Source organism: Prionailurus viverrinus, chromosome A2 (assembly GCF_022837055.1).
Source record: "Prionailurus viverrinus isolate Anna chromosome A2, UM_Priviv_1.0, whole genome shotgun sequence".
NCBI lineage: Eukaryota > Metazoa > Chordata > Mammalia > Carnivora > Felidae > Prionailurus > Prionailurus viverrinus.
In genome coordinates, this window is record NC_062562.1 from 118,307,806 (window position 1) to 118,332,600 (window position 24,795).

General features: G+C 44.0%; 2 long non-coding RNA genes across 3 annotated transcripts; one reads left to right on the top strand and one right to left on the bottom strand.

Annotated features, from left to right (window-relative positions):
• The first annotated feature begins 1,013 nt into the window (after positions 1-1,013).
• On the top strand, positions 1,014-22,994 carry LOC125161046 (uncharacterized). The gene is made up of 4 exons (XR_007150456.1): positions 1,014-1,148; positions 9,370-9,552; positions 17,689-17,786; positions 21,683-22,994. It is a non-coding gene; the product is annotated as an uncharacterized LOC125161046 (long non-coding RNA).
• On the bottom strand, positions 4,814-17,122 carry LOC125161045 (uncharacterized). Of its 2 annotated transcripts, XR_007150454.1 has the most exons (3): positions 16,840-17,122; positions 6,789-6,973; positions 4,814-6,000 (listed from the first exon to the last, which is right to left on the bottom strand). It is a non-coding gene; the product is annotated as an uncharacterized LOC125161045 (long non-coding RNA). The 2 variants fall into 2 exon arrangements; XR_007150455.1 differs by lacking the exons at positions 4,814-6,000; positions 6,789-6,973 and adding an exon at positions 14,025-14,759.
• Positions 22,995-24,795: the final 1,801 nt, after the last annotated feature.

A 24,795-nucleotide genomic window follows, 5' to 3' on the forward strand; every position in this document is an offset into this window, starting at 1 on the left:
TCTTCCCATAGCCCGCGCCCAGCCCCAGAACTCGCGTCCATGCAGTCCTCTCCCCTCCGCTCCACCCACCCACTCTGAGATTCTCCCTGCCCCGTTAGGCAGAAAGCTTCCCGTGGAACTCGTCTGCACACAACCTTTCCCCTTGCACACAGCCCCCTACTTGTAGCCCCCGCCCTGCACTCCCAGCCCCTACAGCATAGGAAACCACCCTCCTTCTTCACCCCGATCACCCCCTCCCCCTACGTACCGCACCTGAACAGCTGTTGCACCCGTGCAACAGGTCTGGAAAGTGTCTTCCCCACCTCCCCCCCCCCAAACCTCCCGCCACCGTCCCCTCCCCTACGTCCCCCCATAGCCCGGGCCGGAGGTGCAGTGGGCTGCGTCCCCTGGGCCGGGGTGCACAGGCGGCTGGTAAAGTGCGGGGCTCCCAGAGGCGCCTGGGGCTAGGGGCGGGTGGTCGCGCTCCGGCCGACGGAGGCCGGGGTGCCCTCCCGTGTGGCCCCTTCGGCGCCCGCCGCAGGCTCCCCAGCCTGCCACTCCAGCGCCGGCCGCCAGGCATTCCGGGCGGGCTCCCCCCTTCGCGCTCCGCTCCGCTCCCTTCCATCTTGACTTTTGCCGACGTGGAAATTTTGGGTTTGGAGACGACCTGCGCTCTTATTGGCTGCCGGCGGGCGGGGTCGGAGGTCACGGCTGCTCTCGCTATTCCGCGCCAAGGGGAGCCGCACAGCGGCTCGTGTCAAGTCAGCAGGTTCCCTCCGCCTCCCCCGAGGTCACGTGCGCCCCGGGCGGGCCCTGGAGCCGCCTCCTTATGCAAATAGAGCGGCCGCACGGGGCTGGGGGGGGGGGGGAGGGGGAGGGGGCGGGGCGGGAGTGGGCGGGGCGCACGGGGTGGGGGCGGAGGACGGGCCGGGGAGGGGCCACGTGGGGCGGGGCGCTCCAGGTGGCCACCTGGCTTGGCGTCCGGCCCCGCCCCCCTGCCCCCCCCCCCCCCTCCGCTACCCTGCTGCTTTTGCCGCCGGCGCTGACTACTGGTCCCTGTCCCCGGCCGATAGCAGTCGGCCTGAGGATCCCGCGTTTTGCAAGGTGCCTCGGAATGCCCGCTTCCTTTGGAGCCCCTTCCACCAGAGCAGACCCGAACCCAAACCCAGGTTGGACCCCGGGTCTTTCCTGGGCTGGGAGGAGGAAGCGGCAACGCTGCCTGCAGGGCAGAGAACGGAATGGAAACCCCGGGGAGGGCAGTTTCCTCCTCTGGCAGGGAGTTACAACTAATAGCGAGATTCCCGGTAAGAGAATTCTAGGACAAAGCAAAATCAAGAATTCATCGAGGTTAAAAGTATTCCCTTTTAATTAACTACCTTCTCCCGCCCCCAAATAAAAAGAGGCCAAAATGCTAACTAAAGTTGCCAGTTCTGGTGGTTGTTTTTTGTTTTTTTGTTTTTTTGTTTTTCTTTTAACATGTCTACAAGAACTAACCGAAAGGCCGGTCCGTCTCCACCCCGCCCTCTGCCTAGTACTGGACACCGGAGAGTGGAACCTGGGACACGTTCTCGTCCCCATATCTGGGTGGAGGTGTGACTCTGGGGAGCTCCAAATTCCCGGAGAAGTCTTGGGGCATGTAAAAAGAAACAGTTCCTGACGTGTTTCCCCAAGCACGCCAAAGGTGCTTTTCTAGAAAGAAAGGGAATCGATGAATGGCCACATGACCGGGATGTCTTCCCTCCCTCCCCCTTCCCCAAGGAAAAGAAAGGAACAGCAATGCAAAGGTAGAGCTCGGATTATAAATGCTGACTCTTTGATGGCTATTGCAAAATCTGCCAGCTTCTAGTCACCAAGAAACAGGAAAGGAGCTCCTTTTTTTTTTTTTAAATATAAAGACTTATCAGGATTGGCCTAGTTTTTTCCCTTTGTGTAAGAAAATATCTGTATCATCTTTATAATTTTTCCATTATAAATCTGACCGAATGATACAGAAAAACAAACAAAAAAAATTCATGGGAAGATTCTTACCTGTAAAATTACTCCCATCCTCTCTTCTTAATTTACTGTCTCCTTCTCCCCATTTCCCCCCAATGGAAGGATAAATCATTGCTCCTTCCAACTGTTTTATCCTCAAGGATCTTTCTCTCCACTCTCCTTTCTCTTCCCTCTCCACACTTTGTTGTTTATCTGACCCCTCCCGGGTTTGCAGGGGCCTCTCCCCGGCATTGTCTCCTCCAGCCCCCCACCCCCTCCTGGGCCAAGGCCTGCCGGCAGTGCTTGCTGGGCCTAGGAGTCGGTCCGGGCTCTGCCGCCTGTTCTGTTGTGTGCACTGGAATATTGATTTTTCAGTGTGTGTGCGCCGGCTCTGTAAAAATCAATATTTCAGTAGCTCGAGCACAGCCCAGGGCAGTGTAATGGAGCCGGCCTGCTGATGTAACGTGCGGGGTCCACCCTCGGCGATTGAGGTCAGTCAGAAAATGGCAGCGTGTTTTCCTATTTCATTGTTTGCTTCAGCGAGAAGGAAGGAGTGTGTATACCGTTGTGTACGTCACCTTCCAGGACAGAGTAACCTTAGTGCTGTTGGGTAACAGGCAAACCTTGTTAGAAAATGATCCACGCTTAGGTAAAAAGGTAATGATGGAAAACCTCTGGTTATCCGCTCTAAAAACTCCTACGTAAAACATTGGGGAGGAGGAAGTTGCTGTCTGCCATCAATCCTACCAAATTTCACAATGAGAAAAGAAAAAAGGGCTACTCTAGGAAAGTGCCAGAAGTTTGTCTTTTCTTACTAAGCATACAGATCATTATTAATCTGGAGCCCCTAAAATATGCTTCTGTTGAATGAGAACAAGATTTCTGGCATGCTCTGAAGGAAAAAAATCAATAATGGTACCAATTTAGGGGCTGTCTTCAAGGAGTCAGTTTACTGCCCCTCTGGAAAGACACTAACTTGGGGTTGGGTCAGGGAGTGCTGGCCAGACATGCCCCACCAAGGGAGCCCTTCCTAGTCTGTTCACCTCTCTGGGCCCCAGGAGCTTTATCTATAAATTACAGGGTTAGTCCAGATATCGCTAAATACTTGCTAGCTAGAAAAAAATGATATAGTAAAACCTTCAAAAACAGAAATGCAATTAAGTCAAGTATACACCACGGATAAGAAAAGTAGATTACTACTAGAAGTGTTGCAGAAATGAGAAGTATGTATTTTCTTGCTCTCGTGTATTATATTTCCTTTAAATTATATTGCAGCGCTATTTTGTGGAGGGTAATTTGGCCATTTTTTTAAAATGCACTTCTTTTGCCCTAGCATTTCTAAGCACTTTTTCTAAAGAAGTTATTAATATCACTAGAAAGATGTTTATCACTGCCAACTTTAAAATATTGAAACATTAGAAACAACCTAAGTATCCAATAATAGGGGATTTAGTAAATAACATATGGTAATGGTATATTTATTCAGTGGAACACAACTATTTAATATGGTAGTGCTGAATGGGTATTAAAGTAATGTAGAAGATTTGCATGTATTGAAATATATGTACTATTTAAATCTCTATCTATGTATGTCTATCTCGTAAAAGATATGGACTCTGGAGCCGGATGGCTTGAGTTCCTATCTCTACCACTAACTAGCTGTGTGTCTTTGGTCAGCTGTGAACGAGGTGTATTTGTTTCCTGTTGCTGGTCTAACAGATTGTCACAGTGACTTAAAACAACACGAATTTATTATCTTACACTTGGTCAACTTTTGACAATTGGTCAAAAGTCCACAATGGGTTTCACTGGGCCAGAATCAAGGCGTGTGTGGGGTTACACCCCCCTACAGAGGTTCAAGGGGAGAATTTGTTAGCTTACCTTTTCTAGAAGCCACCTGCATTCCTTAGCTTGTGGCCCCTTCCTCCATTTTAAGAGCACAGGACTCCAACCTCTGCTTTTTCGGTCTCATCTCCTCTCTGAATCTTACATTTCCACCATTTTTTAAAAAAGGATTCATGTGGTTTATTGGGCCCACCTGGAGAATTCAGGGTACTCTCCCATCTCCAGATTCTTCTTCACATCTGCAAAGTTCCTTTTGCCATATGACCTGACATTCCTAGGTTCCAGAGATTAGGATGTGGACATCTTGGCAGACCATTACTCTGTCTTCTATGTTGGACTAAAATCCAGATGTTGGCAGGGTTGTTCCTTTCTGGAGACTCTATGGGAGACTACCTTCTCCCCTTTTCCAGCTTCTATAGGCTGCCTGCATTCCTTGGCTTATGGTCCCCTTCCTTCAACTTCAAAGCCAGCAATGGTAGATCAAAGCTTCCTCAGATTGTATCACTCCCACACTGACTCTTCTGTCTCCCTTTTACACATTTAAGAACACTTGTGATAACATTGAGCCCACCTGAGTAATCCAGGACACTCTCCCTATTTTAATTAGGATTAAATATAAATTAAAATGATTTAATTATTTTTGTTAGCAACTTTAATTCCATCTGCTACCTCATTTCTCCTTTACCATATAACATAACATATTCATAGGTTCCTGGGATTAGGATATGGACATCTTTAGGAGGCTGTTATTCTGTCTACCGTACTCAGGATAATCAGCATATAATAATGCAGGTGATAATCTGCATCATGAGGTTGTGAAGAAGATCAAAAGAATCAGTGCATGTGGGGGCACCCGAGTGGCTCAGTCGATAAAGCGTCTGACTTTGGCTCAGGTCATGAACTCACAGTTCATGGGTTCGAGCCCCACATCGGGCTCTGTGCTGACAGTTCAGAGCCTGGAGCCTGCTTCAGATCCGGTATCTCCCTCTCTCTCCTCCTCCTCATGCTCTGTCTCTCAAAAATAAATAAATGTTAAAAAACTTAAAAACAAAAAGAATCCATGCATGTAAAGTGTTTAGAACCATGCCTGGCATATAGTGAGCACCCCATTACTAATTAGTCTATGGTAAGCATTCCATAATAAATATCTATCATAGTTACTGTCTGGAAAGGAAATGCAGACTGTGAACAGTAGTTGTATCTAGAAGGTGGGATTAAATTTTTACGGTCTTCCTGTTGCTCGTGTCTGTTTTTCTTTTTTCTACCATTAACATATATTGCTCGGGGCACTTTAAAAATTTTTAAAGGAAACAAGACAAATGAATAAAGGGAGTTTTCATGGTATAATGAGAAAATAATTTTGATTTGGGGCTAAAAGTTTCAGGTGTTCGGGGTGCCTGGGTGGCTCAGTTGGTTAAGCGTCCAACAAGAGTTCAGGTCATGATCTCATGGTTTGTGAGTTTGAGCCCCGCTTCGGGCTCTATGCTGACAGCTCAGAGTTTGGAGCCTGCTTTGGATTCTGTGTCTCCCTCTCTCTCTGCTCTTCCCCTGCTCATGCTGTCCCCCCTCTCTCAAAAATAAAAATAAAATATTAGAAAACATTTTTTCAGGTGCTCCTCTCAGCACGTCTGCTATCACAAATTGATCTTTGGCAAGTTACCTTACCTCTCTGCGTTTGTTTTCCTCATGAGCCATATGAGGGTAGATGAACTGTATATTTTGCAAGCTGCATCCAGTTCTTTGTGTATAAAGAACGCCTACAAAATCAGTAAGAAAAAAAAGCCCTACAGGGGGGAAAAATGGATACAAAGGAAAAGCAGGCATCTCACGGAAAAAAACAAATGGCAAATAAGCATAGGTAAATATGTTAAGCCTCATTAGTAACGAGGAAATGCAATTTAAGTGAGATATTCAGTGAGATACCATTTTATAGCCATTAGATGAGCAAAAATTCAAAAGTCTGACAACATAAGCAATTGGTGATGATATAAATGAATTGCAATGTTTACACAGTGCTGCTGGGAGTATAAATTGGTACAACTACTTTGGAAAACAATTTGGCGTTACCTTGTATCGCTTATCATGTAAAGGTGAACATTCACATGCCTGGTGTCCAGTGTTTCCACCCAGAGAAACTCTTGTACATATGTGCCTCCTGGTGTGTCTGAGAATGATCATAGCACCGCTCATAGCATGGAAACACTGAAAATAGCCACAGCAGAATGGAAAAATTGTGATCTATTCTCACGATGGATTATTCTAGCCATTAAAATGAATGAACTACAGTTCCTCACATGGCTATGAATGAAGCTTAGAAACATGTTAAGTAGGAAAAAAACAAATTCCAGGGGAGTACAAGCATTATGAGGTCATTTTTATAAATCAAGTAAGTACAAGCAAAATCAAACAATGTGCTTTTTCACAGATTCATAATAAGTGATAAAAAAAAAAAGCAAGGAAATGGTAAACAGACAATTCAGGACAGTGATTACTGGTGAGGGGGGCAGAGGGAAGGAGGGTAGGAGGATGTATCTGGTAATGTTCTAGTTCTTAAATTGGACAATGGGCTCCTAAGTGTTCATCTTATTATGCTTCGTAACTTGTACACACGTGAGATATATATGTTTTGTATGTATTAGATTAAAATGATTTTTTGGGGACGCCCGGGTGGCTCAGTCAGTAAAGTGTTTGACTTCAGCTTAGGCCGTGATCTCACGGTTTGTGAGTTCAAGCCCCACATGGGGCTCACTGTTGTCAGCACAGAGCCTGCTTTGGATCCTCCGTCCACCCCTCCACCCCTGCCCCTCCTCTGCTAGCTCGCGTGCACAATCTCTTTCTCAAAAATTAAATAAACATTAAAAATAATAATAATTCGTGGTTGGTGCTACCACTTAGCTTAGATTTCCTTTCAAGCTCTTAAAAGCAAACTCTGTTGCAGATTGGCTATTTGCAATCCTGCTGGTTAAACAGACTTCTTAACAGCCACCTACCTGTATCTGGGTTTGTGCAACAGTTGTTTTCAGTTTACGCTCCATATGAACCTCATATTCTTAGAGATCCATACCCCAACAGGGATTTCATGCCAGCAGAAGCAGTACCTCCAGAAATTTCTTGGAGCTTGTCTTCTGTGTGCCCCGGGAGCCGGCCATATTTTGTGTGCCTTCTGCAACAGGAGCTGAGATAGACAGTCTGTAAATTTCTGGTCCAGCCCAGGTGAATTTGTTACTGCCCTGATTCATTACGCTTTTGATTTCGATGTTGAAGAATCACATTCCCTGTTCCCTTGACCTGCCTCCCATCATTTCATAAGGTTGGTCCATCTAGTCATGGTCTAAAGGGGCTTGGTCTCACCATCCTACAACAATCCTGGCATTGCTGTTATTTTTGACTTCCATCTTTGATGCCACAGCCCCTAAAGAATAAACCAGCTTTGTTGATTTGTTTTTCTGTTTCCTTGAATGAAGCACTGACAAGCACTTATCAGAACTCAGGGGACCTTCAATGTCCGTGTTTCCAATGAGAAGATTGGCTTGCATAGGGTCTGCCGAGTGAAGCTGGTACCAAGTGTGGGTAGGAGGATGGATGTGAGTGGTCTTTGGGGCAGCAGTGATACCTGGCATCCAGATGTCAACACTTCCATCCATCTTTGGGTGTTGGACACCACAGACACATCCGTTGGGTGGAGTACTGGTTTTTAAGATGCACTACCTAATGTGAAGGGGCCCCTGAGTCTTTACATACTACTTTGTGTGAGATCTTCAGTTTGGGAGGCAAAGATTTTTTTTTTTTTTTTTTTGCGTTTTATCATGAAAAATCTCCAAAATATACAAATATACAAATGGGAAAAAAATATAAATATACTCTATAAAATAGATATAAACATTGTATAAAGAGTATAACAAAATCTATTACCCGTCACCAGTTTCAATAATTATTAACTCATGAATACTCTTGTGACATTTGCTCCTCCCACCCCCTTCACGATTATTTTGAAGCAAATCCCTAATATCATGGGGTGTAGATGCTGTGAATGCATCATCATGATAAGCAACCTCAAAGATCCCCAGAGAGTATCATTAATGGTAATAATGAGTTCCATCCTTTTTGTAACATTATCATAAGCTATGTCTTTTAATCAGTTAAGTCATGAGAGGCCAAAGTCCTTCACGCTTAAGACCACCTTTAACTTCCTGGGGAGGGCTCGCTCGGATAAATTCGACATATGGAAAATCACTTTATAGTTGGGACATGGAGGGCGATAGAACAACTTAACTCGGTTAAGATTTCTATTTTTTCAGTCTCACCAACAGCGTACCAAAAGAGTCAATGAAATAACATCAGGTCTATTAACAGTAGTCTTAGCTGACCTCTGTAATCCATGCTACATAAAGTTATCTTTCTAAAGCCCACCTTTGCCTATAATTTTAGTAAATTTGAGTGCCCATTGTGTGCAAATTATTAGGCACAGGAGGGGATTCAAAGACAAATCAGATATGGCTCCTGTTCTATAATGAAGAATTTGTCCGGTCTTTGTCTTTGGGCTCCTGGGAGGGGGTTTCTAAGTCCTTGGAATTTGCCAAGCGATAGGGGTAACTTTGTTATCCACGGTGGGTCTCAAGATGAGAGACACTTGAGTTTATGATAAACAAGATGACTCAGGGTGGCTGGCTGGCCATGATGGAAAGACCAACCGTGTAATTAGAGGGTTGGGTCTTTGATCCAGATGGTATCCACCTGATCTCCAGGGAAGAAAGAAGGACTTGAGATCGAGTTCAATCATGTGATCAATGATTCAATTAATCACACCTGAATAATGAAACCCTAGTAAAAATTTTGGACCCCCAAAACTCGGGTGAAATTTATGGTTGGTGAACCCATTAGTGTGCCCAGGACTTAGTGTCCTGAGTCCACACTAAGAAGACACGGAATCTCTGCGTTTGGGACCCTTACCCTATGTGTCTCTTCATTTGGCTAGTCATGATTTATATCTTTTTTAAAGCTGTGATCATAAGGACAGCACTTTCCTGGTTTTGTGAGTCCTTCTAGTGAATTATCAAACCTCACGGGGGTCATGAGAACCTCTGAATTTGTAGCCAGTTGGTCAGGAGTGCAGGTGGCCTGGGGACCTCTGGCAGGGCTGCTGGTGTCTGAACCTAAAATGGGAATAGTTTTGTTGAGGATTGTGCCCTTCACCTGTGACATCGATGGTAGCTCAGGACTGCACTGCAGTATTGCAGCTCCTACCTTCAAACATTCACAGATTAGTAGAGAAGAGAAGACATAGATGCAAATAAGATTGCAAGTGCCATGCAACAGTTACAGATGTGCTCTGAGAAACAAGAGACAGGAAAAAGAACTCAGAACTGGGGGTACTGGAGGAGGCCTTGGGGAAGAGGATAGCCCTTGCCTGGAGCCTTGAAAGATGAGTCCGATTTAGACGTGTAGAAATTGTAATAAACACTTCTTGAGCACTTACTCTGCATCAAGCTCTGTTCTGCTGCTTCACATATAATAAATTATATAACATACGTAGTCCTGTAAAGTTGCACTAATATTATCTTTCTCTTACAGCACAGTACACTGAAGCACCCGGAGATCAAACACCTTGCCAGAGGTTGCATAGCTAATAAGTGGAGACCTGAGATTTGAACCCAGACAATGAGAGTCTTGAACAACTACTCTTGACTGCCTTTCAAGCAAGAGGAAAGAACATTCCAGGAGGAAGGCATAGCAGAAACAGAGGGGAAAACAGAGGTATGAGCAAAAAAGGAAAAGGAATAATGTCAGATAGGTACTTTGAATGCCAGACTCAGGGCTCTGAACTTGACTCGGAAGCATTGGGACATCAAAGGTTGTTTTTCATGGGATTCTGTGGACTTTTAGGCACTGCAATCATGTAGGGAATTACCATTGAAAGCATGTTGTGCTCCTCCAAAGCAGGAAGCTGCTCTTCCCCTCCTAAAGAACAAATCACTCTCTCCCTGCTGATACTCCAGTTGTGATGTATAGAGTGGAGGCTCCAAGGAAGAGCCCCTTGTTCTCACTTTTTTATTAATTTTTTTAAATGTTTATTTATTTTTGAGAGAGAGAGAGGGAGAAGGAGTGCCGGTACGCACGCGGGTGGGGGAAGGGCAGAGAGAGAGGGAGACACAGAATCCGAAGCAGGCTCCAGGCTCTGAGCTGTCAGCACAGAGCCCGACGAGGGGCTCAAACTCACAAACCGTGAGATCGTGACCTGAGCCAAAGTCGGACGCTTAACCGACTGAGCCACCCAGGTGCCCCACTCGTTCTCATTTTTTAATATCCCATGGCAATTGGCTTAATGTACGCTGTAGGCACACAACGTATTTGCAGAGTGAGTAGATATTGTACTAGATTGTACTATATCAAGTTGCTGATAGTTGACCCATTTTGACCTAGAAGGATGGCAATTATGGTGTCAATTTATTTTAAGACATAGCATTACAATTATACGCAAAGACTGATCAGTGTTAAAATTCAAGTACATTACTGTTGAAGGCATTAAAGTAGGCATTAGAAATTTTATATAAGGGACTATCGTTTGGTTACAGTGTGATGCAGAGCTTAAACTAGAATATGTATATATGTGTGTGTATATGTGTGTGTGTGTATATATGTGTGTGTATACATATATATGGGTACTTATGTGTGTATATATATATATATACATTATACTATGAATATATTCACATATATTCATAGTATATTCATAGTATATATTCATACAATATATTCATGGTATAGTGTGTATATATACACGTAAGTACCTATATATATACTATGAATATACACACACTATATAAAAGTATGTGTATATATATATATATATATATATATACACACACATAAGTACGTAAGTACATAAGCACATATACATACATATATAGTGTATATATACACATAAGTACAAATATCATACATATATGTATGGATATTATACATATATTAGCATATCATAGAATATATGCATGTGTGTATATATATAGTGAGAGGGAGACACACACACATAGGAAGGCCTATCCACAGATTATTCTACAAGGATTGTTATTCATGCAATCTGATCTTGATGTCAGATCAGAAGGGGAAATTCCACTCAAATCAGATTTATAAACGTGAGGTGAAACTCAGTACAGTAGATCAAAAATGAAGTGGGAGAAAGAGAAACAAGAAAATTAGATAAACTTTATCCAATAGTCGATGTTGGATACAGTGTTTCAGAGACAATTCTTTCTCAGTGGGCACGAAGAGGTCATTTTTAGCTGCCTTCCACCAAGAAGTTCGGAAATTTTAAAAGTCAGGTATATATCACGTTGGAGATGATGCCATCAATCAAAGGGGAGAGATGAGCTGGTGTCAGTGACCCTCCTAAAGCGACAGAGACCTGCCCACCTGTGAACCCTCTCACTGAGCTCATGACTGTTTCTGCAGAGGGTCCAGTATGAAAGCTAAACCCCCAAGGGTGGCCTTCGTCTGTGCAGCTTAACCGACAGAAGTGAACTAATGACCCAGATGGCATAAGTAAAGTCTGGATGCAGTCCAGGCTTTGCAGCCACCCCCAAACTTCCAGTGAGGTATACGAGAACCACAATTCAAGGAAAAGGGGAATTAAAGCAGATTTAAAGTAGAATCAAAGTAGAAATCCCAGTCAAGATCCTGCCCAGCAAGTCTGTCTGTATTCAGCGTGTTTGTTTAATTGAACGGGAGATTGTAGAAGGCCATTTATTCCTGAAAGCAGGTCAGTCCTGCTTGTTGCTTGCTGTGCTGACTCTCCTAAAACAAATCTACCGGTGGGAAAGATTTTTCCTAAAGATTCTCTGCAAAACAAAGTGCTCTAAACTAAATATTCAATAGAGATCATTATGTCCAAGCCAGCGGAAGTAGAAAAGCTGGGCTAGGTATGTAATCATCTGACTTTCGATTTGCACACAAAGGTGCTTGCTCATAGCATCTGAAAGTATGGCCAAATTGAAGTGCAAATGTTCCCCTCCCCCCAGTTAAAAAATATTGATCAAATGGCATCAGGTGAATCTTACATTTACAAATCACTGGGAAATTCTGTCTCAAATCTCAAGCTATTTAATTTCTCTAACACCATAGTCAGAAAAACCCAGCTTCTAATCTTTTTTTTTTTTTTTTTTTTAATTTTTTAAATGTTTATTCACTCTTGAGAGAGACAGAGACAGAGCATGAGCGGGCACGGGGCAGAGAGGGAGAGGGACACAAAGAATCCGAAGCAGGCTCCAGGCTCTGAGCTGTCAGCACAGAGCCCGATGCAGGGCTCAAACCCATGAACCGTGAAATCATGACCTGAGCTGAAGTTGGACTCTTAACTAACTGAGCCACCCAGGTTCCCCCCAGCTTCTAAACTTTAAATTTCATAATCAGTACTGATTTTGCCCCTCAGATGTTGATCGTATAAAGTGAAGTCTACCGGGTAGCTTCCTAATACTCTGCTAACGATGTAGAAGCCCCTTTAGTAGCACCTTTTGCAAATCAACCCCCACCCCCAAGAGAACCATGCATACAGGTACCCTCAACCTCTCTTGAAATCCCTCAACTTTGTGTCCCATGAAAACAGCAGTACATTCCCATAGAACTGCTCTTCCTTTTCTCCAGGCTCTCAGTTTTCTTTATGAGGGAGGAGAGATGGGGGGAATCAGTTCTCCAAGCTGGGGTGTCTTGCAGAGTGAACAGCCTGCCCAACACCCCAGTTGCTCAACCTTGTTTTGTTCTTTCCCCTCCCTTTTGTTCCCCTGCTCTAACATGAGGGAAGAGCCTGTTTTCCCAGAAGCCCCTCTTGCCAGGAGACCTCAGAAAACCCAAGGACTCGGGAAAGCCATATAGCACAGACTTCTAGAAAGAGAGTCTCATACTAAATTCTCAGAACCTTCTCCCCCAATTTTCAGTCTGCTTAGTACCTCATTCCCATTGAAGCTAAAAGGTCTGGACAAGTATTTGTTTCCCTGGCCTTTATAGCCTCCCTCCCCTCTTTCTTGTCTCTGCTCTACAGCACTTTAGTGATAAAATAATGACATGGCTACCCTTCTGGAACTATGCCTGGAACTATATGAAATAACACAGCTCCCCTCTCCCCCTCCCCCACACCCTCAGGGCTTCCGACCATCCCTTACCCTTCTTCTGACCATCTAACATGCTTACGCAATGATCTTTCTCCCCCTCTCCCAGAAGCTATAAGCTCCCCGAGGGCAGACACTTGGTCTTTCACCCCTGTCTCCAGAGGCCAGCATACATCCTAGGCATTCTATAAATAGTTGTCAAATGAACGAATCAATGTGCTTGGATTAGATGATATAAACAAAGACAGTGAAGGACAAACTTGCATAAAATAAATTTTCCAATACTTCCTCACATAACAGTGTGTTGAATATCCAGTAAAGGGTTATAAAATTACCCAACAGGTATTCATTAAAGCTATCCAGGACATTCTAAACCTGCCCCTCAATAGTAGAGGAAAAATGACTTTTGCTTTCAGAAATAACACTGTAGCCTGACGTTCTTTGTGGGATTTTTTTTTTTTTTTTTGAGAGAGGGAGAGCACGAGCAAGCGTGGGGGAGGGGAGGAAAGAGAGGAAGACAGAGAATCCCAAGCAGCTGCAGCCAACAACCCAGAACCTGACTTGGGGCCTGATCGCACGAACTGTAAGATCATGACCCGAGCCAAAATCAAGAGTCAGAAGCTTACCCGACTTGAGTGTGAGACAGACAGAGAGTGAGTGGGGAAGGGGCAGAGAGAGAGGGAGACACAGAATCCAAAGCAGGTTCCAGGCTCTGAGCTGTCAGCACGGAGCCCAATGCAGGGCTCGAACCCATGAACCGTGAGATCATGACCTGAGCTTAAGTCAGATGCTTAACCGACTAAGCCACCCAGGCACCCCAAACACCTTTTTATTTAAAGCATATAAAATACAGAGTCCTATCACCAATTCAGTGAGTTTTTTTTCTTTGTATGTCCCAACCACCAGCAACCTAAAATACCTCTTAAAGTAATTGTATTATTTTTGGAGAAAAGTCACCTTCACCAGATATCCTATGAATGGCGCAAATGGCTTTTTAAGCAATATCTTTTTAAAATGTTGGCTGCAAAATCAGATGGTACTTTGTTAAAGCCTCCAAACTAGTCAGAAAGTTTGTTTCTTTTAAAAAAAAAATGAAAGAAGAGAGAAAGAGACTCTGCTGGGACCTCATTTAATCTTTCAGAATGATTCACTTTTTATAATTTTATTTCTCCATGTATTCTCCATGTCACAATACAGTGTTGGATTCAGTCAGGATCAAGGAATCTCTTGTTGAATCAAAAGCTGACGCGTGCATTGTAAATGCAGCTCAGTTCAAATTTATTAACCTTGGCATCGGGGATCACCCTGCTCTGGATTCAGTTTTGTCTGTTTCATGTGAGTCGTGCTATTGGAACGGGTACCGATCCTCAGGCTTACTTCTCCTCACCGATGGGATTTTGATGGCAAGATCCAATGGCACCAGTGGAGGACAGCCTTTGGCACGATGCAGAACCCCACGTGTTCCAGTGTTCTGTTCCCCTCGCTTGGAGTTCCGACTTTCTTTTGGCTGACCAGGCACCACTCGGTCGCTTTCCCCTTTACACTTCAGGAACACTTCCAAAAAATCTCCCTACAGCACCTAACACAGAGTTTTGGGACCGATAACTCACACCCAGGACGGCTGCCAGTCCATACAGCACCTTGGTGTCACTTAGAAAAAGGCACCCTTTCTCTGGGTGAGTCAGGGAGAGATGGGCTAGTACCAGCCATGCATTTTCAAAAAGTTCAGGGAGAATAAATAACAGGGCAGAGGACACTCACCTTTCTTCCTCTTCAGCCCGCACCTCCACCATGGAACAGGGGAGAGAGAGGTCAACAACATTTTTTGCGAGATAGATCTTGTTAACAATAGTGAGGGTTTTCCTGTAAAGACCAAATCTCTTTCAGAGTAAATGAAACCAGGGCAACATTGTGCGTGAGAAACATTTTTTTTTTTTTTTTAGAGACAAGTCACTTGATTTTCAAGTGCAGGCTTTGTGGGCTGTCAGCCATTCGATGATCTCTTCCTTTTTAAGAGTTGGTCTTGGACATTAGTCTTTCAAAGAGAACCAGAGGAAAAATGCCACGGTGCTTTCTTCATGTGCCCGAGACCATCCCCAAAATAACCTGATCGTTTCTCCCTCCTGCACACTCTTTTGGAGAAGGAGGGAGACTGGGCGTTGGGGCACGGGGATTGAAGTGTGAGGAGGTGAAGAGAGACAGGTGCCACAGGAATCATCACAAAATCCTGGTGAACAGTCTGGATGAGCTGGAGCACTGGATGTTTCTCTCCGTGGTCTTGGCCACCAGGGTGTCCTCTCTCTGGAGAGTCCCTTTCTCAGTAAGCTAGAGGCTCATCCTGACAAGGGGGAGCTCCACATGCCTTTCCACTCCCATTTTCTTAACCACACTCTCAGTTCTTTGATGATATGTGCTACTACATGAACTGGTTGACTATGGGTGCCTGTTTCAGGGAGTCTTAGGTTTGAACCCCAAGAGATCATCTGTCTCAGTGTTTTCAAGCCTCTTTGACAATCACCTTTAGTAAGAAAAACATTTCGCATCGCAACCCTGTACACAGATAACTATGTAAACCTAGACCTAACCGAAACAGACATGTTTGGAAACAATATTTAGTCATACCACGTGTAATCCACTCTAATATTTTCTATTCTATTCTGTTCTTTTTAAAAAGTGCTGATCACAACTCACCAGATTGATTTCGTGATTCACTAATAGGCTGAGGCCCAGAGGTTGGGAATCACTGATCTATTTTAATCCTCTTAGGTTATAGAACAGGAAACCCAAGTCAGAAAAGGTTAAGTGATCTGGACAAGGTTACACAGCTACTGCCTGGTGGCAGAGCCAGGATGAAAATCCAGGTAGTGAAATCGTCTAACTCAGCTCATAGTTAATAATAAGCACTCTTGCAGAACAATGAGCAGATGCTGTGCTAGTTGTGTGAAGGGTGTGTGCTGTGAAAGAAACACGTAGATTTTGTTTTGATGGTGGAAAATCAAAGTCACTCAGGGGAGAACTAAATAGAATGTCATCCCCAAATCCTCACACACAAACCATTTTCAGTTGCAAACTCAAGTGTCTAAAGGGCTGTCTTTCTGTATATACAAATACAGAGAGAGAAATGTAAATATTTTATTATATATATATTATATAACACATACTTATTATAAGCCTAGAAATATAAATTATATATATATATATATATGTGCATATATATATATATATATATATGCTTGTTTTACAAATGTTTTAAATTACGTCTACAACTTGGCTCCAGTTTGCTGGCTCATATAAGCTTCCCTGCACTGACTTCTATAATGCAAGAGAAAAAAAAAAAAACAAACACAAAAAACCTGAGCAACCAGTCCTTCCAGCGATCTCTAGTTAAGCCTGGTCAAATAAGGGCTAGTGTGCATCTTTGTGATCAAAGAGGGCCTCTCAGAGATGAAGGGACTCTACTGAGGTATGCACATGAGGGTGAGGTCCATCCAAGACTAAGAGCCACCTAGCAACAGTGCAAGACTGGAACAGCCTGAGCAAAGCTCAGCAACCTCACAGCCCGTCATTCTTGGGTGGTTCACTCACAGCTGCACCCATAGTAACCGCCGTTGACTCTGACCTTATTACCCCTCCAAGAGTACTATTTCCATTAAGATGAATTAGTCATCAAAAACGAAGCTCTAAATTTTAGCAACCAGCATGCTTTCCTTCCATAAATGCATGTATGTCTTCCTGTTCCACCTAATTTTATCCTGTTTAAAAAAAAAAGTCCTCTCAGCCAAAGCAAATCCTCTCTCTTCCTCCTCACACACCACCCCCCTCCCCATGACCCCACCCCCAGCCAGCAGCAAGGCTGATCTCCAACCTGCACAGGATACAAAACTGAAGATGCAACATGCTGACTTTGCTCATGGCTTTTTTTTTTTTTTCATTGATAAGTTACCTGTTCATTGGTTCCTGTGTCAGCTGATGAAAGCAGCAATGACCTTTTCCAACAGTCGGCCTCTGTCTTTACATTGGCTTTCTGCACTTGACTGGGAGCCATGAAGATCACCTTTAGGGCACCTTTCAACCTATTGCTGTGAAATGGCAACAGAACAGAAAATGAACCAGCAGTAAATGGACATTTGTGGATACACCGAGGAATAGATACGGGCACTTTTAGCTTGTGCATGTGAAAATGTCACAGGTTGTTTCTGAACATGTTCCAGCTGGAGGCAAAAAATGCTTTGGGGTAAACATATGGGGCACATGTGCAGAAGCACTGAAAATTAGGTATGAAAGTTATATATGCAAAATTACCACAGAAATTCCTGCTGTGATCATTATGAAACTGCCTGCGAGTGTGGGTTTCTGGCTCACCTTCCAAGCTATCCAATTCCTTGCATAAAACCCTTAGGCAACATTATCCCCACTCCCTTTAGTCTTCTTTACCTCAGCACAGCACAGTAAATGGCATGCCCGTTCCAACCCCTATCTGCTAGGACAACCGTGTAAGAAATGATTCCTTTCCGGGGGGGACAGGGAGAATGAATCAGAGGATTTGATTATAACCTTTAAAGATCAATTTTTAAAAATTGGTACATTTCAGTGCTTTCTAAAGACAGGCATCTTTAATAGTAACTATGTTTGCTTTGGCAGCACGTGGTGACTTTTGCAACAGGCAGCTTCCTTCCATATCCGTATTTATGGCAAATATGTCAGAATGTAATCCATTCCTGTATCCATGAAGAGATCAACAATTACAAGTTCTTGTTTCCCTCTCATTATATTCCTTTACTTCTTTTCAAAGCATGACATAGAAATTGCCATGAGATGGAGAATAATCAGTCGTCAGAAGAAAGTAGAAGACCAACTCTTACAGCTGAGTAGAAGGGAGGCATATGTAAGGTTTGTTTCATTTCTCATTTCCTCTTTGAGTGATGCAACGTAACACCACAATTCAATGTTATCAAGGGGGTGGCATTTCACAGGAAGGACTCCTAGCGTGGCGGATAGAAGGTTCCGTAAGCCAGATTTGCTACCGATGATGCTAGCAATTCAGTGACATTAGAAAAAAAAGTCAAGTATTATTTCCAAAAGGGATAGGCACCTTTGAAGAAATAATATTGCCTTTTCTTTGACTTTCATGCTCCAGTTCGTCCCCAACAGATAGACGCAGTGAAGAACCTGTATCCGTACCCAGAGCAACATGTTTCCTTTAATGTCAGTCCCAGGTGAAATGAAACTAGCCAGGAGGAACATGGCAGTCTCTCTGATTTTAGTAATCAGTCGTTCTCAAAAAACCAGACCTGTATTGTTGTTATTCCAGCAAGTTGGCCGTTTACAAATAGATCATCTCCAAAATTTTCATTTGTATATTTGGAATAGAGAGTGTCAGGTATAGGTGCCTATATATGTATTATAAAAATGATAGGCTCCCAGACCAGCCATACACATCTCTTTCATTCATATTATGCCAATGGTGTTGGGAGATTCAAAGAAGTATGAAGGGTTCAAAGAGTAGTAGTCTGCTTTGGGAAGATAATCTGTGGCATAAAATCCAAAAACAATCACCTTATGAGTTCTGCTACTTTCAGGAAAGAAGGAAGGAAGGAAGGAGAAAGGGAAGGAAGGAGGGAAGGAAGGAAGAGAGGGAGGGAGGGAGGGGGAAAGGAAGGAAGGAAGGAAGGGAGGGAGGTAAGAAAAGGGAAGAGAGAGGGAGGGAGGGAAAGAAGGAGGAAGGAATAATCATATCAGCCATGGTCCAGCCAAGAAACAGAAACCACTCTGAGTATTTTGGTTTCTCGGGACACAACAAAGCTGAGTGGCTGCTAGGAGGTGGCAAGGCAACCCAGAAATTACAACAGCAGAAACTCACTGCCACCCTTAGAGTAGAGGGTCAAAAGGAGAAGATGATGTTACCAGAATCCAGAAGCCAGATCACCCTGTGGAAGTTGGAACCACAGTGTGCTGGTCCAGTGGGGGCTGGATCCATGAAGGAGCTGCCGTAGATGCTATCGGGGAGGCATTTATGGATTCAAGAAAGGACAAGGAGAAATACCATGGCTTCTCCCTTCCTCCCACCATCCAGTTCCCATTAGTGCCTCCCATTGACCAAACTCCGCCAGCAACCAGCTGACACAAGGATCCTAGGACACTCAGCCTGCAGGGGTCAGTCTCCTGCAATATAGAGTAGAGCAAGGAAGGGCAAGACATGGATCTGAGGGCTCAAAGACCAGGCCTGGCGCACTAGCCAACTAATTAAAAAAAGCGGGGGGCCAATCTACCCCCAATTCCAGCATATCCAACAGGAAGGGGTTGCTTATTAGCTCTGAGAACAAGGATTAGCTCTGAGAACAAGAACGATCCACATGAAAAGTCAGATGACGATATGACAAAAATAACACTACCAGGCATCGATATGAAAGATGCCACAAGAGGAACCTGTGACACCTGCGAGATGAATGAGCGTGAAATGGGAGAGACCATGTTGGCCTGGAATTGACTGGGTTCTAGTTCAGAGAGAAGGAAGATCAGGATGAAATCAAGGTACCGAGACCAACAGGTGTTTTACTGGGTCGAACACTGCATAGTCACCGTCAAAAGATAAGTGAAACCCGACGAAAGGCATTGGACTCCTCAGTGGGCACAGGGGCAGGTGTGACCTGTGGTCTTACCAGAGGGCTGGCCTGGAGGCAAGAAGCCACACTGCAGGGCATTTAAGGACTAAGTGTATTCCCGTTGTAAAGTTTGACAATGAATGGAAAGACAGGCTTGCAGGGTGGCAGGTTTCCCCAGAGGATCTGGTTTGAAAACAGACGGAAGAGAAAGTAGAGACTAACACCAACAGCCCAGAAGCCTGCCAGTCTCCCCCGCAGCCTCTAAGCTGCTCAGAGACAGATTTGCACCTCATCTGTCTTAGAATTCCCAGAGCCTTGAGCAGTGTCTGGCACACAGTAGGTGCTGATCGCACAGTGGTGAAATGAATGAGTGGGCAGACATGAAACCCAAGTAAATTGGGATTGCAGAAGGCCCTAGAACGTGTTGAAAATTGTCTGAAGTGATGTGGCAGCATGGGGGCCTGCTGGAAAACCCCAGCGGCAGCCAGACCAGTGTGGGCAGCTGCAGTCAGAAAATGAGATGGTTCTTTCTGAGAAAGTACAAAGTGTCGTAAATATCGTCGACGGATGCAAATGGCCACAGCTGCACAGCAAAGCAAGGAGTGTGCGCTCAGCACAGAACACATACCTGCCCACCAAGTTCTTCCCAGCTGTAGCCTCAGCTCAGAGCGGATGGGGGCTGCCACCCAGAGTGGGGACCCACTGAGTGGGCGCAGGATAGTCCCCGTGCTCTTAAGGCTTTGTAAAGCTGTGCCTAAGGAGTGTCCCTGAAGAGCCTGTGCTTCCAACATTACCTGGCTGTTAAAGTGTCCCAAGCACGGAGCTGGTTTCAAAAATAAATTAAAATTAGGGGCGCCTGGGTGGTTCAGTAGGTAAAGCGTCCGACTTTGGCTCAGGTCATGATCTCACAGCGTGTGGGTTTGAGCCCCGCGTCGGGCTCTGTGCTGACAGCCCAGAGCCTGGAGCCTGCTTTGGATTCTGTGTCTCCCTCTTGCTCTCTGCCCCTCCCCCACTTGTGCTCTGTCTCTCTCAACAATAAAAAATTAAAAAAAACTTTTTTAATGATGTCAAGAATAAATTAAGAAATGACCGATATGGAAAGTCATCACCTAATGTACAGCATCTTTAATGTAGGAATTTTTAGTGTGACTGTCTATCTCCAAGGGTACCAGGCTTTCTCTGTTAGAGAAATGCTTTAGCTTTAACAGGGGTAACAGCAACCTGCGAGTGCTTTCCGATTTGTATTGCCTCCTAAAACCTCTCACCAGGGCCAGGATGAGGGTGAGGCTCCTAACAAAACCAAGAAGAAGACAGTCCTAATTACTAGTGTTTTGAGAGAGAGAACCACACCCTATTAGTGTTGGTTTCAAGTTCCCTGTCCCATAGGCAAGAATCTAGCCTTGTGCCTGCTTGACGCACAGACTCACATATTTCTTTTTTTTTTATTAAAAAATTTTTTTAAGTTTATTTTTGAGAGAGAAACAGAGCAGTGGGGGAGGGGCAGAGAGAGGGAGAGAGAGAGAATCCCAAACAGGCTCCGCACCGTCAGCACAGAGCTTGAAGTGGGGCTTGAACTCACAAACCGCAAGATCATGACCTGAGCTGAAACCAAGAGTCAGATGCTTAACTGACTGAGCCACCCAGGTGCTCCAGATTCAAATATTTCTTTTTTTTTTTTTTTTAATATTTTAATGTTTTATTTAGTTTCAAGAGAGAGACAGAGTACAAGTGGGAGGGGCAGAGAGAGAAGGAGACACAGAATCCAAAACAGGCTCCAGGCTCTGAGCTGGCAGCACAGAGCCCAACGCAGAGCTCGAACTAGTGAACCACAAGTTCATGACCTGAGCCGAAGTCAGACGCTTAACTGACTGAGCCACCCAGGCGCCCCCAGACTCAAATATTCCTTAAGTGAAATAATCCCATCAGAGAAGTTATAAAAATTCTCCAAATTCAATTTCGAATGAAATTAGAGACTACCAAATACATTTAGTTATAATAATAATACTACCAACAATTAAAATGTATCGAACATAAACTAAGCTCCTGGATCCATGCTACAAAACAGTCAACACACTGCCTCGCACACCAACAATTCACAGTCCACATTTAGGACGCTGCTGCTGGATGTAACCAAAGCCTCAGTCTTATTTTTATTTATTTATTCTCCACTTTCTTCCATAAAAGATTTGAGGCGACCTGCAAGAATACACACGTCAAAAGAAGACTTTGAAAGCGTTTTCGTTTCCTGGGGCCAGCATAACAAAGTACCACAAGATGGGTGGCTTAGACAATGGAAATGTATTGTCTCACAGTTCTGGAGGCCAGAAGTACAAGACTGGGTTTTGGCAAGGTTGGTTCCTTCTGGAAAAGCTAGGGAAAGATCTGTTCCAGGCCTTCTCCTTACTTCTGGAAGTCTCTTGGCTTTTAACAGCATAACTACTGTCTTCACATGGCATTCTTCCTGTATGCATGTCTGTGTCCAAATTTCACCTTTTTATAAGGACACCAGTCATATTGGATGTGGGTCCCACTTTAGTCCAATGTGACCTCATCTGCAATGACCCTGTTTCCAAATAGGATCATATTCTGAGGTACTGGGGCTAGAACTTCAACATGAATTTTGAAGGGATACGATCCAACTCCTCACAAGAAATAAAAATGAAGAAAGCATGGAGAAATTTTCAGGAAACAGAATACACACATTCATCTCTTCACCATCCTAAAAACCTCAGCAAATTAATAATAAATAATAGAAATAATAAAAAGTTATCAGTCCACAAGCAGAAAGTGGCTCCAGGAAAGACCCGAGTATGTAGGTGATGGAGGACGGTTAGCAGAGAGACAGGAGAGGGAACTGACTTGGCAGGAAAGGATGAACAAATTCTAAATAAGTACAAATTATAAATACAGTGAGGAAATGGTGAGATGAATTTGTAAAACACGGTCTACCCATAGAGCAAGCATCAATTACATTCTGCAGACAAACTATCTGTGTTTTTATAGGCAATTGTTTGCACTGCTATCAGTTTTCTGTATTTTAAGGAGTTGTAAAATAAGTCTAGTCAAAGATAAACAGGGGTGTGCATTCCTAGAACATCACATAATCCCAGACTCTTGAACATTCCTTTGCAAAGATGTCTGGTAATTGCTTTTGCCCATTTGAAAGTCTTAATATTTTTCCTTATTTGTAGTTGGGGGCTCACCAGCGTCTGGAATCCCATGTCATATGGTCTTGGGTGATTATTCAGTAGTGGGTACAGATTTGGTTTGAGTCCATGGGAGCCAAAGCAAAAGGGGAAACTGGTTATATACCTTTATTGGAGTGCCCAGTGGGGCTTAAAATATTTGAAACTGAAGAAGTTTCATTTCATTTTTAATTACTGGCTACTTTTTTTATTTGAAGAAAAGAAGGGATCAATTTGCTTCTGTAGTCAGCTTCCTTTGTTTGTGAGAAAATTATCAAGACGATTCTTTTATTTATACAAAAGTAAAGCAATACCCACCCATTGTTTTAAAATACCCTATGAGTGGGGCGCCTGGGTGGCGCAGTCGGTTAAGCGTCCGACTTCAGCCAGGTCACGATCTCACGGTCCGTGAGTTCAAGCCCCGCGTCAGGCTCTGGGCTGATGGCTCAGAGCCTGGAGCCTGTTTCCGATTCTGTGTCTCCCTCTCTCTCTGCCCCTCCCCCATTCATGCTCTGTCTCTCTCTGTCCCAAAATAAATAAACGTTGAAAAAAAAAATTAAAATACCCTATGAGATAGCCATTAACTCTGAAAGTGGTTAGGTTAAGCAATGTGTCTATAAAGAGAACTTGAGTGGCACCTGGGTGGCTCAGTTGGTTAAGCTAAGCCTGACGTTGGCTTGGGTCATAATCTCCCCGCTCATGGGCTGGAGCCCTGAGTCAGTGTCTGTGCTAAAATTAAAAAAAAGATATTTTCATTGTGAGAGAAAAAATTGCAGTAAGTCAAGGATCTCACTTGTGCTAACAAGTGTATTTCGTAGTAGAGCTACAAATACAATCTAATTAATGAATGTATCAACTGTTTCTTCCTTCTTTTGAATCATTAACATTTATCCTGGCCTGTAGGAGGAAGCGTTTTTCGAAGCTGACATTCAGAAAAAGAAAAAAAAAAAAAAGATCAACCTTGTGTTTTGATTTATTCCTCTACACTTTTCTTGTGTCTCGTCTCCCAAATTTACAAAGACTCAGGTTTGTGGTCAGCCTTATTAAGTGCATAAAGGGAAACAAGAATGTCGGGTGGGAGTGAGGGAAGAGAGAAACCGGTCTCAGGTGTGCAGGCTCAGGACACAAATTTAGACTAGTTGAGAAAATGGGGACTGCAAGCTGGAAAGTATTTCCTTTCCCTCCTAAATGATGAGTGGGCAGAGGAGGAGAAAGGAAGGGTGGTGCCATGTTGATTAGGAGAGGAAGGCGATCATGAGATGGGTTTGTAGGCATTGCCAGATGCTTGCCGATGACACCTGTGTCTCTCAGCATCAAGAGGCAGGGATGTTGTGATGTTGCACCCCCAACATCGTGATTTCACTTTCTTCTTTCTGCTATATCTGTTTTAATTTGCTAGCCCCGTTTTAATGGTCAGGGGATGCATAAATGAGTATGGCAAGCTTGTAGCACCTGAAATGATACCTCATCAGATTGAAAATGGAAAGTCCTCAGTCACTGTTCAGAGAAAAATGTTTCTGGTTTATTTCTTGCAAAAGTTTCACCCCCTTAAGTAGATTCTGAATTTCGTCATTGTAACCATAATATATGAGAAGTTAACAAACCTAGTACTCCAATTTTATCAGTCAGAAAATGTCACCCAGAGAAATGACATGTAAGTGATTGTAAAAGACTGGAATTTCTCATAGAATTCTAATGGTTGATTCCTCTTATAGTGAAATTTCACACTGAGAACTAGGATCTGGGAGTGCCTGGGTGGCCCAGTCGGTTAAGTATCCAACTCTTGGGGCGCCTGGGTGGCACAGTCGGTTAAGCGTCCGACTTCAGCCAGGTCACGATCTCGCGGTCCGTGAGTTCGAGCCCCACGTCGGGCTCTGGGCTGATGGCTCGGAACCTGGAGTCTGTTTCCGATTCTGTGTCTCCCTCTCTCTCTGCCCCTCCCCCGTTCATGCTCTGTCTCTCTCTGTCCCAAAAATAAATAAACGTTGAAAAAAAAAAATTAAAAAAAAAAAAAAGTATCCAACTCTTGATTTCGGCTCAGGCCATGATCTCACAGTTTGTGTGATCAAGCCCCGCGTTGGGCTCTGCACTGACAGCACAGAGCCTGCTTCG